General features: G+C 37.8%; 1 protein-coding gene across 5 annotated transcripts in view; it reads right to left on the reverse strand.

Annotated features, from left to right (window-relative positions):
* The window catches only part of NMD3 (NMD3 ribosome export adaptor), a 172,616-nt gene that overhangs the window by 21,728 nt on the left and 132,389 nt on the right, over positions 1–18,499 (reverse strand). For 4 of the 5 annotated variants that reach the window (XM_074368504.1, XM_074368496.1, XM_074368541.1 and 1 more), the window contains one exon: positions 4,113–4,180. The gene's annotated coding sequence lies outside the window, so the exon portion shown is untranslated. Of the gene's footprint in view, positions 1–4,112; positions 4,181–15,048; positions 15,148–18,499 lie in introns of all 5 variants that reach the window. The other variant, XM_074368513.1, reaches the window with a different exon arrangement.

Genomic DNA, 18,499 nt, shown 5'->3' on the forward strand with positions numbered 1-18,499 from the left:
GAGCATATGTTTTACTTGAAGATTTGGGGTAACTTGTTGATATGAAATAGTTTATACTAAAACACTTAAATTTTGTGCAAGATTTTCATTTTAAACAGGGACTAAACATAAATTTACTGCTGGGCTGTTCTGGAGTATGTGAAAGAGATGGGGGGAGAAGGGAGAGGAAGGTAAAGATATTGAATCTTGAATGTTCTCCTGGGAAAACTTCGGAACCCTGATGGACACATCCAGGCCAGCCTAATGGCTCATATGCCTTAGGATGAAGACAACAACCCGTGAGACCCAAAACTCAGACTTGCTGGGCATCAGTACATTTTTTAAATTCCCTTCCTTTTTCCCTATATTTACTTTCAGTGGAGTTTATATGTGCTTTATAATTCTGAGCCGATGCTACCAGTTATAGACTCAATAACTCTTTGAAATCAAGGGCAAGCTATGAACAGAATGCTGCGTCAGTGCTGACGATGGGAAATATGCAGTGAGAACAGTTGTGAAGACGGACATCATCATCTGCAAAGCATAGCCAGCCCCTGTCACCGTCCACAAACCAGTGGCATGTCCCAATTAAAACATCAGCAGCTCACATTCAAGGTTTGTCCCTAATGTCTGCTTTTGGTTTCCCTCACCATGAAAGATCTTTAAGGAACCCAGTCGCCCAAATTCTTTGTCTCTCTAAAATGTCTATGTAAAACTTAACACAAAGGAAGCCATCTCCATAGTGACCATAGAAAAATCTAAGATGTAAGAGTGGCTTTGTATCTCCTCAACTGAAATGAGAAAATCTGGTTCAAACTGTATGACTTTTTGATGCCAAAAATGATGGATTCAAAAACATAAAAGTATTCAAATCTGTCCTCTGTGGAGTTTAAGTAAAGTGGGCATATGATTTTCCCAGAGTTGGGCAGCTCTTACAACTGATCTCTGGGACATTCTGTGGCTGGCCCAGCTTGGGTGCAACAGCAATGTGTCTTCAGCAGGCAACAGATGAAGAGTCACCCAGCTTAGAAAGACCCTCTTCATGAGGTCCAGGGCCAAGAAGGCCTCCATCCCCTGGGCAGAAGCAGCGGAGGAGAGACGGAAGAGAGCAACAGCCAGCAGGGCCCACACGGGGGAAGAGCAGAGCACTGACAGAAGGAGGGTCTCAGCCGATTGGTCTCCCCAGACCACTGTGCTCCCTCTCACCCCTCCACTCAGAGGCATCATTTGGAGAGGTGTTTCAACTGCCTGGAAATCCTGAGTTAGAGAAGCAAGGTATGGGGAAGGGCGACCTGCTCCCTCGGCTCCCAGGGGACTTTGACCTTCTGAGTCTCATTCAGGAGCCCCAGCCCCAACCCCTGACTCCACCCTGCTCTTCCCCAGTGGATCCTGGCAATTACTCAGGTACTTCTAGGGTGAGATGACTCCCGGGAACATGAGGCTCCTTCAGCTCCAGGAAAGGGACGATGGGTGGGAATGGCCAGCTGACTTAGTTTATAACTTTAAACTAGTTTTGTCTAGACCTTTAAAATATTGAGATATATGGTATATGACCTACTTTCAAACTGCTGAATCTGATCAAGCAGTCATCAATTTCCAAGAAACATCAAGTCAGAAAAACATGTTAAACCAAAGCCCCGTGATACAATCAGCAAAAATCCAGAATGTGGAAACTGGACAGGACAAATAACAAACAAATTGCCAGGGGAGGGAAAAAGGAGGCTGTAGAAACAGAAACTTCAGAAACCATTCAACCAGCTAGACTGTAAAGCCCCTGCTTGGAATGGAGCAAGCTGAATATAACATCACTCATGACACAGTTGGGGTGTCTGGAAGACTGACTGGCTATTCAGCAAATCTAAGGAATTATTGTTAATTTTTTACATATAGTAATACCGTTGAAGTCACATTTTAAAAATAATCTTTATCTTTTAGAAGTAGACTAATGGATGACATGATATGATGTCTGGGATTTGCTTCAAAATAATCTAGTGTCAAGCGAGAGAAAACCAGATTGGATAGAGATAAAACAAGATTGGCCAGGAGCCAATCTATTGAAGGTAGAACACAGGATACAAGAGTTCATGAGACCATCCTCTCTAGTTTTACCCAGGTTTTCCTCCTTCCTTCCTTTTAGCCATATTTATGCACTAGACCAGAAGAAAAATAGAGGAGTATTTTGAGCCAAATGTTTTTCCCATGTGAAACAGGGATATTACTTATATCAAAACATTTACTATATCAAGGCAATGTATGAGGGAAAGCAAGTCTGAATGTCGAATGAGCTTTAATTTAAATCTCACTTTACCTGCTGGGTGACCTTGAGCAAATCATTAAACCTTCCAGAACCTCACTAGCAGTTCTCTCACTTGTCAAGCCACAATAAAACCACTTTGTTTGCTGTGTTGTAAAGATCAGCAAGAATGTTTGAAAAGTGCCAGGAATAGGAGAGGTTCTCAGTACACAGAAGTTACAACAGTTGATTATAGATACCATTATGCCTCTTGCTTCCACGAATACTTAAATTCTTTAAGCAAAATCAGAAGACACATTTCTTGATTTGAAAACTTTCACATTTTACCATTTTAGTAAAGTTCTTGCTGCACTTAATTTTAGGGCAAATTTCTTCCTTTAATCTGAGATAACAGCTGTAGAAAATAGCAAGCAGTTTAAAGTTCCATATTAAAAGCGGGTCTGATAATGAAATCACCTTTGACTATTAAATTTTACTTTATGCTCACATCAGCTTCTGACTGAATATTTTTTGTGTATATATTTATTCAAAAGAATAAACTTGTATCAGTTGGCATAAGCAAACCCCATCAGCTCTTGAGAGTTTAATAATATGAACGTAAAGGAGGAATGTTATCATCAGCATCATATATTCTGCCTTTGCTCCTGGAATATGGGAGAAGCTCCACTCCTCTATTGGAGCCCTGGTCCCCTCCGCTCTTTGCCTCCTCAAGGACATCACTCCAGTGATTCTCTCCTGCATCTTCAGTTTCTCCCCTACTACTAGATCATTCCCTTGAGCATAAAATATACCTTAATATCACCTATTTTAAAAAAAAAATCTCTCCCTTGACCTTATATCCTCATCCAGCTTCACCCCATCCCTTATCTCCTCTTTACAGCAAAATGCTAAAGGATTGACTAATCCTTGCTTTCCATTCTCTCTCCCACTACTCTAATCATCTTTCATCCCCATGGTGTCCATGAAACAACGCTCATCAAGGACCTTCAACCACACCAAACCCAGTGGTCAGTTCTTTGTCCTCATCCAACTGCATGTGGACATAGCTGTCCACATTCATCTTCCCAAAGCACTTTCTTCTCTTAGCATCCATGGTTCCTCACTCCTCGTTCGTCTGTTCCAACTCACTTTGTCTTCTTCTATGCCCAGCTGCTAATTATGGAAGCCCAGGGCTGAGTCTTCAGTTCTCTTCTCTTCCACCCCAAACCCCAGCCCATCAAAGATCTCATCCAGGCCCGTGATTTTCAGTGCCATCTATTCACTGAAGATAATGATATTTTTGTCTCCAGCTCTGACTTCTCCCTTATGCTCTGGCCCCATAAATATTATTATTTAACCAACATTCACATTTGGGTGTCTAATTGGCATCTCAAAGCTAATCTTTCCAAATGGGATTCCAAATTTTCCCTGAATATCTCCACCTCTTGATTATGTTCATGGTGGGGAAAAGATCTAAGGATGCAAGTAGTTTTGCAAAATTCCCTTTAAAGATGTTTGGGTTCTGTAAATCATTCAACAAACATTGTATTAAAGACATGGAACTGAGTGCTTGAGGTACCAAGGTACCAAGAGGGATGAGATGGGACTTTCACCATCAAGAAATTCAATACAGGGTAAAGTTCAATAAAGTATAAAGCCATAGTCAAATGCTCTGTCTTTGACATCTGCTACTTATAATTGCCTAAACTTGACAACTTCTTGCCTTGGTTTCCTCATCTCTGACATAATAATAATGTAATAATAATAATTACACTATTACTACATTATTACTATTATAATACTTTTCTTATATGATCATTATGAGAGTCAAATAAAACAATATATATAAAAGTAATTATTTCAGTGCCTGGCACATAAAAAAGCACTCAATAAATGTTACCTTTTAAAGAAGTGGCTAAAATTGGATGTCCAGTCATCATCTGAAATTCAGTGTCTTTTTCTTTATGCCTAGAAGGGAGACAGATATATAAATAAATCTGGAAATTATGCAAAACACTTGAAAGTAACACATTAAATAATGTAAACTCTGAAAGAAAATGTTTTCCAGCAAAAAGCCCAAACCAAACAATTGTCACATAAACCTCCACTGCATGGGATGTCTTTTTCGCTACCCTACTCTTAGCCCTTGTAACTTATTTCAACTTTGTCTAATGGTCATCTCTTTCCTCTCAAATGTTCTTCACGTAAAGAGCCACCCCACATTTGAGGCATATTCATTCCTTCTTCCTCCTACACATAAGGGATCTGTTCCATTATAAAGCTGAGTCAGCAGAATGACTGTGTTTAAATGTCAATTATGGAAAGCCATAAAGGAAGCCTAGCATTCAGTTTCCTGCATAAAAACTTCGCAAGTGCTCTGACTTCTAGACTACTTGGATTGTTTTCCCCCCTCTAAGCACATGCAGAGCCTGCAGAAGTGTGTCCTATCCTTGGGAACCTGGGAAACATTAGGGTAAATGCTAGGAAGCAAGGCTGGTGTGCAGAGCAGTGAGTGCTCGGTGAGACACTTGCAATCAGCTTTTTTCAATCTCGGTTGAAGACAAGTTCAATAATGTCATGAACCGTTTGACATTTCCTTCCAAAACTCTTAGTAACCAAGGGAATCATCTAACCCTAGGTTCTTGTAAGAGTCCTCCCAATTTTTGCTTTGACCGCAGTTCAATGTGTCCTACTATTAAGTCATCACGTATCAAATCTTCTCAGAGATTGTGAGGTTTTCTTAGACAGCACACTTGACCTCAAACTACATAGTATTCAGTATGTAAATACTATCTTTTAACCAAAACCTTTATATCCCTGTAAATTATTAGAAAACGGAACTCATCCAATTTCACATCCATCCTGAGGTGTGTGTCAGAGTGCTATTTAAGGGTCACAGATGGAAAGACTGAGGCCCAGAGACATTACTAAATCCCTAACAGGGCAGGAATGGGTGATGGGAGCCTGGTAGTAAAATGCTTTCTCCTTTTGTTTTTCCTACAGGCCTTCTTTACTGGGACAGCCCAATCAGCATCCTGAACAAGGAGTATCCTCCTGAAGAGGCTGCATCCTTCTTGAGAAGAGATGAGAAAAGAGTGTCTTCACAGGACACATTTAGCTGTATTCACTTCCCCAGCTCTCAAGGCAAACAAGTCCCTCGGGGCCCCTCCCTTGCTTTATTTTTGTGAGGACTCCATTGACAAATGAACTCTCTTGTCTCTATTCACACTCTAAAAATTATGAATTAGTGTCTTCAGAGACAAAGGGGAGGGCTAGTTTTCCACACAGTGGAAATCCCACAGCAGGTCAACAGCACATTGTCATGCTCCCTGAAGCCCACTCTTAACACAGCACAGAACGAGCAGGTCGGCGTCAGGAACTTCCTCACTGGAATCCAGGAGGGAAGAATTAAACTACCACTTTCCAGAGGGAGAAACAGACTCAAATGGAGAAATCTTCCAGAGGGAGTTGCCTGAGCTCCCACAGCTCATGTGTGGCTGAGATGGGATGTAACAGAAGCCTGTCCTCCGTGTCCATCCTGTTTCCCTTTGCACTCTGGAAGACAAAGCTTCTCTCCTACAGCATCTTCGGAATATCTGAACAGATCTAAAGATATATGATCTAACCCAGTGTCACCCAGATCCCCGCTCTGGTTCACCCTTGGGCCAGCTTCAGAAATCCATTCACTCCACCTGAGAAACCAAGGCTTTACCAAAAGCTACCTCAGAGTAGGGCTGAATTCCTGAATTTTGCTGTTTTGGGTCTTTCTCAATCAAAGAGAAGGCAGAGTTCAATAGAACCCTGGAGTCAGAGAGGGCAGAACTCCTGGTAAAGGCCAGAAACAAAGTGGCCTCGTACGAATGGAAGGAAAACAGAGGCTCTGAAACTAGCAGACCAGATTCTCCTCTCGAATTCATCATTTGCCAGCAGTGGGACCTTCCATTGTCTCATTTCTCTGAGCTCCAGCTTTCAAGTCTGGAAAATGGAGATAATAGAACCTTCTGCTTCTTTTATATCATTACATTGATGATGAAAAGAACTAATGGAAGCAGCCTAGGTGTTCCTCAACAGGAAAGGGGACAAACAGACTGAGACGCATTCATACAATAGAATGGTATTTAGCAACCAAAAAGAACAAACTATATGTGCAACAACTGAGACAACTCTCAAAAACATTATACTAAGGGGAAAAAAGACAGACATAAAAGACTGCATCATTCAATTTATATGAAGTTTTCTAGCAAGAAAAGCTAACCAACAGTGATAGGAAATAGGATAGTGGTTACATGAGGAGCTGACTGAGAAGGGGCATGGGGAAACTTTCTAGGGTGATGGAAATGCTCTATACCTTGACAGAAGTCTACACATTTGTCAAGAATGATTGAATGCACACTTAAGAGCTATACCTTTCACCATATGTAAACTATACCTCAATAGAAAGGATAATAAAATTTAAAAACCCTTGTAAAAGAAGAGCTTTGTACAAATGTAAAATGCCACAGTTGCTTACCAAAATATTACTCCTTTTTATGTCACTGCTTGGTCAGACACCTTATTTTAGTGACTTGTGGTGGCTTAAAAAAAGCACTAAATTGAGGTTACTTTCCTTTATTATCTAAAGTTTATGATTGATCTGAACATAGGGATTTCTGAGAAAAGCAAATAGCATACAAATAAAGCAACACTAAGTTTAGAAATAATGAGTCATATTCTAATAGCAAAGTGGCATATGGGACATTCCACAGCATATACACATTTCGTCTAAATCAGACTCCCTGGATTTCCATAGGAAAGGGAAGTTGCTATTTAAAATTCAGTTTGAAAAAAGCAAGCAGCAATAAAAAGAATGATACCATTTTGTATTGAGTATACCAGCCTCTTCCAAAACGTTCTTGTTTCTGCTCCCAACTGCCCTGTAAAGCAGAAAGCACTATCTCCATCTTACAGATAAGAAAATCGAGGCTCAGGAGTGGCTAAATTACTTGCCATAAGATGCACGCAAAGAAATCAAACCTGTGTGTGTCTCACTCTTTAGTTTGTCTCTATCTGACAGATTATATATATTTCCCAGTCTCACTTATTGTTCTAATAAGTTATCTTCACAGCTGTAGTCATACAACTACACAATATGTCATATACATACACAATAGTCATAATAGTAATATCTAACATTTATTGAGTATTTATCAAGTGTCAGGAATTCAACATGTATTAACTCATTACATGCTTCAAACTTAGTAAAAGGTAGACATGATTATCAGCCTGATTTACAAACGAAGAAACTGACCAAGAGTAGTAAAGGAACTTTCCTAAGGTCACACACAGAGCAAGTAGCCAAGCCAGCATTTGTACCCAGGTAGCCTAGCTTCAAAGTCCGCATGAGCACCCCAACCACTGCAATGTCTTTTCTCAATGCCTGTCAATGGGTGGCTTCCCTTTGAGAAATCCCAAGTGCAAGGCATTGTACAGTAAGACTAAAGCCTTTATTTCAGAAAAGAGTAGAACATTTTACTTTTCTAGGAAAGGTCTGCAACCAGAAGCTTGCCCAAGATTATAAAACAACGTTCATCTTCTCCTATTTCTGTCTAACTCGTAGTAGTGGTTGGAGCTATCAGTACATCTGTAGTAAATGCAAAGACAACAGAACTTTACAAATATTGATTAACCAGTATCCTAAAAAGGTCACAGGGTCAGGACATGACTCCAACATAACTGACCATCTCCAAGAAAGTTTCACTCATCTAGCCCAGTGATTCACCCCAATGCCTCCAAAGGATGTGTCGGAATCTCAGAATAATAAAATTACTGATCTAAGGCTCATCTTCCTACTACAGGGATCTCAAATTTGAGTATGCATCAGAACCACCGGGAGCAGGGGGAATTTCTAACAAGTCCCTAGGCGAGGCTAATGCTCTTGGTCTCAAGACCACACTTTGAAAACCACTGCCCTATAACGTTCATCCCTACAACCACAGAGGACACTGAAGTGAAATTAACACTGCCCACTCAGCAAAGCAGGAAGTTACAATTATACTTACTGATCATGAGGAAATGTTACCAAATGTGAAGTAGAAAAACACTTTGTAATAATACATTCTAAACGTATTTATTTCTGAAATGCAAATAACACAAGTTGATATATTCACTTTAAAAAAAAAAGGTCATACTTAAGTTTTTAAATAACTACCCAGGTCAAAACTGTCCATGTGCAATGTTTATGCCTGGTCAGAAGAAAACCGCTGCAGACCCAGAGGTAAACGTGCAGGTTCTGCATAAATGTTGACAGCTGGAGTCTCAGTTGAGCTCATTTAGCTTAACAAGTCTCTAGCTTCAGTTCACAGTGAGAAGCAGAGATCAATAAATGATCCATAATGCTTTTCCGTTAGTCTCCAGACTTTCTTTGCTCAAAATGGTAAAGGATGAACGAGGGCCAATAGTGTGATAGACAGAACCCATAGCTGCCTGCTCCTTAGAGCTCAGTACACTTACATAGAATTAAGTGGCACTTTTTTAGGGGGACTTCTGTGTTTTTCCGGGATCATTTTGGAGAGATCCCTCTTCCTTGGTTTATTACCAATTCACCAAATCCTAAGTAAGAAAGACGCCTTAGAAATCTTTTGGTTTAACTTCTTATCAGCCTATGTTTTAAGAATCTCGCCTACAGTCTTTTTAGGAGATGTAAGTATGACAGTCTTCAAAAAGAGGAAGACAGAGATCTTCAAGACGTCTCTCTTTCAGAGCAGCTTCACCTGGCTCCCTTCAATGGCATGACTGTTGTTTAAAATAAATCCTTCAAAACTATGGTACCTAAGACAGGCTTGGAAGGGAGTCAGAATTGCTCAACTAATTTACCATCACAAGAAAAAAAAAAAAAAAAACTCTGTTAAGGGAGGAAGGTAGCCTGTGTTCGTCACTTTGGAATGCCAGAGTGGGTACAGCCATACATAAGTGCTCAATAAATATTAATTGGATAAATTAGCAAGTGAATGAGATCATCATAGGTCTTCATAGCTGTAATAACATTTTGTAACTTTCCAGAATAACCTGAAATGATTTGTTCTATTATGGAGGATCCCACAAGACTGCAAAGACACAGGTTGGTCTTCAGATCAGAAGGAACTGTATTTTATACCTAAAACACTTGCTATTGATACCTAAGGGACATTTTAAAATAGAGAAAATATAAAGTGTGGTAAGCCATGGATGCAAATATGAAACATTAAATTAAATTAGTGTTGCGAAATTTTTTGAATATTTAATTTTAGTTGGATCCTAACTAGGCTATCTGTGTATATGAACATGAAATTTACTCAGAAAGAAACTCAGAGCCTTAGTTAACTCATTTCATTTTAGATTGTAATTTTGCCATTTAACAACACTTCCATTTCAACTTCACTATTAAGGAAGAAAACAAATAACCACTGAGCACCTGCCATGTGCAAGACAATGAGAAAGACTCTTACAAGCATCATCTTACTCAGCATATCAATAGGACTAACTCTCCAATAGCCAGGTAATCTAGATAACCAGGTATCTCCTGAAACCAGCAGTAAGCCAACCAGGCAGCTTTTGTGTTAAATTTAAATTAAATGATCCAACAGCTAAGTTGAAAAGTATATTTCTAATACCTAACACATGCCTTGCATAGGTGTTAAGCGACCAGAATTGGAGAAAATAAACAAAAACTTTATTAGATAAGAAAAGGAAAAATATTTCCCAGTCAAGTTATGAATACTATTTGAGATAGCTAGAGAGGACAGACATTTCTTCAAAGATTAGTCACTTTCTCATGGACAAAAAAAAAAAAAAAAGTCAACCAAAAGGGCAGCAAGTGATATTTTAAAAGGATGCAGGGAGGGTGGGTAGAATGGTCATCCCATCCTTCACAAGAGGTACAGGTAAAAGAAACCTTCCCTCATACTGTATTGTTTATTAGGATGGTTAAAAAGCACAGTAACACTTGAGCACATTTCTGCTAAATCCTCCCTCCCATCTCTCATTCTCTCCTGTCTCTCCCTAGATGAGCCTTTTTTTTTTATCCTTCTCTTCATTTTAGGGGAGAACAGTCTGCTTGCATCTCTCCCCATCTTCATTTTCCCTCTCTCTTCCTCCTTCTCTTCTCTGGTGGCCATAATATAGAACTGAAGTCTTCAATCTTATAGTCCTTGGTTGGGAAATTTTATCATTCTCCCTTAAGAATGTCTCAGCTTTTTTAAATGAGCTTCAGTCTTGTTTAAAAATTCAAGGCTTTGAAATTGTCTTGAAATCTACCAAGATCAGAAAACTTTGTTCTATGTCTCCATAGAAGATCATTTTTAAATTATCTGTAGCTTTATTGTAATAAGTTTTGAAATGAGGAAGTGTTGGTTTTCCAATTTTGTGCTTTTTAAAAGATTGTTTTGACTTTTCTGGGTCCCTTGTATCTTCATATGACTTTTAGAATCAGCTTGTCAACGTCTGTGAAAAAGGCAGCTAAAATTTCGCTAAGGATTGCTATCCCTTTCTACAGATTGAATCTGTACAGACATTTGGGTAGTATGCCATCTTAATATTAAGGCTTCTGATCCATTTATTTAAATCTTTGAATCAGGAAAAGCATGATTTTTGCAGACTCGGAGGAGTACACACTGCAAGACGGTCTATACCTAGGAATGCCTGACCACTTGTAAAGCCAATCATTGAATTCAAAAAATCAAAAATAAGATACAATGAAAGAAAAATCCCACTATAGAAGATTTAGAGCAAAGAAAATGTAGTATAACTGAGATACAGTGACTCAAACTCCTACCTTGTTTCAGTGTAAACGATAAAAACCCAAAGCAGAAAAGGAAAAAACAGTTTGTCTTAATGTAAGACATTTTTCCAAGGTAAAGAGAAATTCGTTTCAGCTATTCTCATTTCGTTTCAGCTATTGATCTACCTCTTAATTGCTCCTTCCTTTACCATTATTGATTCAGAAGGAGGGTTTCACATTTATTCATTTGTCTATCCCTCAAATGCCTGCGGAGAGTGGGGCAAACGGGGAAAGGATAGTATCCTCTCGTCTCTGCAGCTTCTAAACTTAGAGACGGCCTCAGTGCCAGATGCCTCAAATGGAGGACACAAATGCTGATATACTGCTGAATGAAAAGACTTGTCCTGCTTATAGACATCAAAGAACACAAATCTGTGCTCCAGGATTCCTTGCAGCTTCAGAGCCACCATTAGGCGCTACCATGGGTCCAAATTCACAGTTCTGGTCTTTGTTTCCCAAAACCAGGTCCTTTCTTGCTAACTTCAATGAGTCCCACTCTGGGACCTGTAATGTCCTTAGTTTTTAGAAGGATTTAAATTTAGGTTTGCAGTTTCCAAAGCTCTCAAAGAGACTTTTGAGTATACCCTCTGCAAAACTGTGTGACATCCAAACTGCCACTGCAGTAAAAATAACTTTCACCCTGATGACCTGGAATTGATCATTCTCACACAACAGTTTGAGGAAAATTCCTAGATAACCTGTTACTTAAAATTGTATCTTAACTTTCTTCAGCAACAAAAATAATCTGATTCTTTTCTTTTTAAGAAACAGTGAGCTTTCTTGAAACTAAGAGGACAAAATAAACTCGTGCAATTTTCTTTAATTCTCTCCTGAACTAAACTTTGATACTTACTATGGAAATGCAGCTTCATGACAAAAGTCTTCCCCTTCCTACTAGTTGTCATCTCTAAGAAATGCCTAAATAGAAAGGTGGAATCATTCTATCCCCTCCAACTAAATGCAATTATCTATGTTAATGAAAGATAAGATTAACATGAAATAAAACTCAAGTAATTCACATATTCTACTTCAAATATTTATGTTACTTCCTGCCTATTTTCACCAGGGCTACTGGCAAATTAAAAATAAAAACAATGGAGATGATATCAGAATACTCATATTGCTGATGAAAATACAGAGTGATGCAATCTCTTTGGAAAATAGTTTAACAGTTTCTCAAAATGCTAAACATAGAGTTACCACATTACCCAACAATTTTACTAAATATCTCCTCAAGAGAAATGAAAACAAATATCCATACAAAACTTTCACGCAAATGTTCAAAGCAGCATTATTCATAATAGTCAAAGAGTGAAAACAACCCAAAATGTTCATCGACTAATGAATGGGTAAGCAAAATGGGGTAGTTCCATTCAATGGAATATTATTCAGCAAAAGAAGGGAATGAAATACTAATGCAAGCTACAGGAGGAATGAATCTTAAAAACATTATGATAAGAAAAAGAAGCCAATCACAAAAGACTACATAATGTGTGATTCCATTTACGTCCAAAGTCCAAAAGTAGTAAATGCTTAGAGACATTTCTGGGGTGAATGGTTACTGTTGGACAACTCTGCTAATACACTAGAAACACTGAAATGTAACTTTGAAGGCATGACTTTTATGGTATGTGAATTATTTCTCAATAAAGATAATGTAAGTAAAAAAAGGAAAACAAACAAACAAAAATGAAAACAAAACAAAACAAGAACTTTTTAAAGATTACCTCTTATTTACTGGATAGATCACTTCCTAATTAAGCAACTTGCTCTTTCATTCCAACCTCAAATTCAGAAATCAAGCTTGTGGCTCAGCAAAATTATAAATTTCATAGGCCAGTAGAATGATCTGAATATAGTAGAACTAAAAATGTTACATTCACGTACGCTGAGGGTCTATTTCATGGCCTTGATTAAATGTTTATAATCAGTGGTTTGACTCTTAAACAATTGATAGATAACATGTATGCTGTTAAGAGCAATTCAACACTCGTCTTCATTAGCAAGTTCTCTTGTGTTTAATTCCCATTTCAGAACTCCCATCCCTCTACTTACATTTTCCTACAGAGAAAAATAGCCTATTATTTTTACCTGTCTTCTTCAGGAAACACTTCCTGGAGTATAAAATTACTTCTTTTTTAATCATTTATAATTAAAATTTCTTCATCAGGGGGTCCAGGCAGCCATCATTTTCCATCCACTTCAGACTTGAAAAGCATCAGTCAATCACAGTAGTTTCTTTTAGGCCACAGCGTCTGATACTCTGGATAACAGGCATTTCTCTTAATGCACCTCCTATTTTCATCATCAAGAAGCTCTTAGTGGGCCTCCTTTCCCCTTTCTAATGAGAGTTGAGTAATCAGTAGCAGGTGGCCAAGTCTAGCCTAGTCTTCTCTTGGTCCTTTTGGTTGTCTGACCTTGACAGTGTCTTCCTAGTTGGTAAGCATTCCCAATAAATGCTAGATACCCGTACCCTGCTCTCCTTTCACTCACAGTAATTTAACACCTGTTTCATTTCATCACAAGCTTTTCTATCAGATGCTCAACCAAGTGCTTAACAGGACACTCAGTTCTAAAGCCTGAATTAGAGACCATTCTAGGAAATGTCAACTCATAAAACACAAGTAGAAGAGAGAGTCTCCAAGTTTTGCTACATCTTTAACTCCATCTCTGGTAGTCAGACTTTAATTCTCTTTCTTTCTCTCTCTCTCTCTGTCTCTTTTCCTTCCTTCTCTTTCTTCCCTTCCTTCCTCCCTCCCTTTCTTCCCTTCCTTCCTCCCTTTCTTTCTTTCTTTCTTTCTTTCTTTCTTTCTTTCTTTCTTTTCTTTTCTTTTCTTTTCTTTTCTTTTCTTTTCTTTTCTTTTCTTTCTTCTAGTGGTCATTTGATTCTGTCCAATTAACTTTCATTTTTAAGTCAAGATTCTTGTATTCTCACATCCATGGGTCACTGAAATGTGGCATGGAGATAACTATAAGCTTTTTTTGCAAACACTTTGCTAATTTAAAAGTTCAAGAAAGAAATACATCCCCAGAGTGAAATCCTTATTTTAGCCCTAAAGAAGCTAGATGATATGACAATATACATTTTTAATGTAATTCAATAAAAATCACTTAGTGCCCTCCCCCATTTTCCCCTGATCTTCTCAATGTGTTTCTTGGCTTAAAAGCTTTCAGAATTAATACAATACTAGGGGGAAATGAGGAATTTTGATCTAGTTTGATATCTGACAGGGACAGAGTATCTATAGCCATGCCAATTAACTTTCTTGACCTTAATACATTACCAGTTAACTTTCTTATTCAATGGGGTTGATACTTTTTCTGTCTTCTTAACGGGTTGCTATAATTTTAAAAAATGATATTGTGAACTTTCTATAAATATAAATGATGTCTTCTCAATTTACTTCAATAAGCACGGGGATTGCCAATCACAATTCAGGACACTAAGCCAAGTAGGAAGGATGCTGGGTTGACTAAGACATAATTCCTAGACATTGCTAAGTTTTATTCATATTGGGGGTTTAGAATAAGAGTTTAACAGAAGTGCAAGGCTTGTGCACTGAAAATTACCAGACAATGTTGAAAAAATTAAAGAAAATTTAAATAAATGGAAAGACACCCTATGTTTGTGGATTGGAAGCCTTAATATTATTAAGATGGCATACTCCTCAAACGGATCTACAGGTTTCATCTGTAGAAGGGGACAGCAATCCTTAGCGAAATTTCCGCTGCCTTTTTCACAGAAGTTGACAAGTTGATTCTAAAACTCACATGAAAATGCAAGGGATCCAGAAAAGTTAAAACAATCTTAAAAGAGAAGCACAAAACTGGAAAACCAACACTTCCCAATTTCAAAACTTATTACAATAAAGCTACAGTAATCAAAACAATATGATACAGCATAAGGCTAGAAATATTGATCAAAGGAATAGGATTGAGTATCCAGAAATAATTCCTTACATTTATGGTTGTCAGCTTTGGCTACTACAACAGAAATATCATAAACTAGATGGCTTATAAACAACAGAAATTTATTTCTCACAGTTCTGGAGGCTGGAAGTCTAGGAACAGGGTGTCTGTGTGGTCGAGTTGTGGAAAGGGCCCTCATCCAGGTTGCAGACTGCAGATTTCTTCCTGTGTTCTATAGGGTGAAAGGAGCACTTTCTAGCTCTCTGGCCTCTTATAAGGGTCCTCTTACATGGACCCTATTCATGAGGGTTCCACCCTCTTGGCTTAATCACCTCCCAAAGGCCTCAATTCCAAATACCATCATACTGGGGATAAGATTTCAAAGTATAAATGTTGGGGAACACAAGCATTCAGTTCATAACAGTGGTCAACTAATGTTGGCAAGGGTGCTAAGACAATTCAACAGGAAAAATACAGTCTTTTCAACAAGTAGTGCTGGGACAACTTGATATCCACCTGCAAAAGAATGAATTTGGATACCTACTTCACATTACGCACAAAAATTAATACAAAATGGATCATACACCTAAATGTAAAACCTAAAACTCTAAAAATCTCAAAAGAAAATAGAAGAGTAACTCTTCATAAGCTTGAGTTAGCCATGGTTTCTTACATACGACACCAAAAGGCTGAAAGATCAAAGAAGAAAAGATAAATTGGACTTTGTCAAACTATTAAAAACTTGTATGCTTCAAAGAACAGCATCAAGAAAGTGAAAAAACAACTCATAAGATGAGAGAAAATGTTTTCAAATCATATTCTGACAAAGGACTTGTATCCAAAATATTTAAAGAGCTCTCACAATTCAACAATAAAAAGATCCAATTAAATTACCCAATTTTTAAAATGGGCAAAAAATTCAATCCACATTTGTCCAAAGATGTACAAATAATGAATACATTATGAAAAATGCTCAGTATCATGATTCATTAGGGAAATGCAAACCAAAACCACAATGCAACACCATTTCACACCCACCAGAATGGCTAAAATCACAAAGACAAACAATAACAAGTGTTGCTCAGGATATGAAAAAATTGGAACCCTCATTCATTACTGGTGGGAACATAAGATTGTGCACCCACCTTAGAAAATCATTTGGCAGTACTTGAAAAATTAAATAGAGTTATCTTGTGACCCAGACCTTCCACCCCTGGGTACATACAGAAGAGAAATAAAACATGTCTTCACAAAGATATGTACACAAATGTTCACAGCAGCGTCATTCATAATAGCCCCAAAGTAGAAACAACTCAAATGCCCATTAAATGATGAGTGAATAAATAAAATGTGGTATAGTCACACAATAGAATACTATTCAGCAATAAAAATGAATGGATAGCTGATACAGAGTACAATACGAAAGAACCTTAAAAATGTTATGCTAAGTAAAAAAAAACCAGTCACAAAAGACTATACACTATATGACCCCATTTATATGAAATGTCCAGAATAAGCACATCCACAGACAGAAAGTTGTGCTGGGGATGCCTAGGGCTGGGGGCGTGGAGGGGGAAGGTAAGGAAATGAGAAGTGACTAATAAATATGAAATTCCTTCTTGGGGTCATGAAAATATTCTGGAATTAGATAGTGAGGATGGTTGCACAACTCTGTGAACACATTAAAAACCACTGACCTATACCTTATAAATGAGTAAATTAAATGGTATGTGAATTATATTTCAATAATGCTGTTAAAAAAATAATAGCTAGCAGAAAATGACAACCATTTAAAAAAATGAAAAGATGAAGATCAATATCAACTTTGGTGGCTAGTTGTGGTCAGAGTCTGTTTTAACTTATACAGGCAATGGCATGTTTGGACCTGCCTGATATTTAAAAGTCTGGTCCTGTTGGGAAAAGTTTCTTAGGTGACTAGTATGTGGTTTCTAAGAGGCTTCACCAAATTCCCCTGAAGCCTCTCACAAAACTGTCTCATAAATTTCAAATACAGATCACTAGATCAGATATTAAAGACTGGGACAGACTACCCCAAAATGACCATGGCTTCATTCCCAGTTGCCATGTGTTTCTATGAGCTTCTTTTCCTGTTGTTTACTCTTGACCTCTGCATCTTCTTGTTGCCTTCTTTTCTTATGTCTTATTTTCACTCTGGGTTTGTTCAGTTTATGCCTAATGCAACCCTGGCCCAAATGTTTAATTTGACAGTAATTAAAAATAATAACTTCACAATAAATGCCAAATTCTCCATAGGAAAATGTCATGACACTAGAGCAACAATGAATTTCCATAGTGCAGAATAGTCAGAGAAGGATGTTTTGTTGAAGACGGGACAACTCACTCAATGAAGAACAGGCAAGGATGGGGCTGGAGTCCTCCTTTTCTCATTATACAGCTATTCATTATAGCTGAAGAGTCTTACTCCAAGTAATTAAGGATAAAAAAAGAAGTCAGAGAAGACTGTTGTTCAAACAAAAGCCTTAAAAGAAGCAATAAATTGCCTAGCAAAGAATATGCAAAGTAAGTTTATACTGGGAGAGATGCAGTCATGTCAAAATCCAAAGCAAAATGGATAGATCAATCAAAATTTTTGGCCACTTTGATGATCAATTTTATGTATCAACTTGACCGGGCCATGGGGTGTTCAGACATTGTCATGAGTGTGTCTGTGAGGGTGTTTCTGAATGAGATGAATCTTAGACTCAGCAAAGCAGACTGCCCTCCCTGTTGTGGCTTCTCTTGAAACCCCATCCAATCAGCTGAAGACCTAAATAGAACAAAAAGCCTGAGTAAGAGGTAACTCCTCCTGCCTGACAGCTTGAGCAGCATGTTGGTCTTTTCTTGCTTTCAGTCTTGAGCTAAAAAGTCAACTCTTCTTGAGTCTTAAGCCCACCAGCTTTTAGACTGGAATTTACACCATCAGCTCTCCTGGGTCTCCAGTTTCCAACCATGCATTTGGGGACTCCTTAGCCTCCATAATCGTGCGTAAGCGTTTCTTATAATAAATCTCTCTTGGTAGGTACGTAGGTAGATAATTGGTTCTGTTTTTTAGAGAACCCTGACTAATACAGCTACTTTAGACCAATCTATATTTCAGATATTGAGAGTTCTGTCATTATTATCCTTAATCAAACTTTCTCTCATAAAATAGGAGGGCTTTATTTTTAAGATAATTTCTACTTTCAAAACCTGAACATTCTTTTTTTTTTTTTTTTTTTTTAACCAACTACTGCTTAGCAAAAGTCTTTTAAAAGGATGCTGGAAGCTTTATGGATCAATTCGCCTTGATGCTTTTTTTTTTTTTAACTTTTCCATTTCATTAATTTTTGCTTTTATCTTTAGCATTAGTTCACATCATTCTTTTGCAGTTTCTTAGTTTGTACATTGTTCTGCAATAAATGCATTTAATGTTGTATGGCTTTTCTGTTCTCTCCTGATTTTATGTAGGATTTTTGTTTTTCTTCTGTTTCTAAAGAGTCTTTAGTTTCCTATTTGTCATTCCTTTAATCTAGATTTCAAGCATGTTTAAATGTCCAATTTTACAATATCAATGAGGGGGAAAT

Source organism: Camelus bactrianus, chromosome 1 (genome assembly GCF_048773025.1).
Source record: "Camelus bactrianus isolate YW-2024 breed Bactrian camel chromosome 1, ASM4877302v1, whole genome shotgun sequence".
Classification (NCBI taxonomy): Eukaryota; Metazoa; Chordata; class Mammalia; order Artiodactyla; family Camelidae; genus Camelus; species Camelus bactrianus.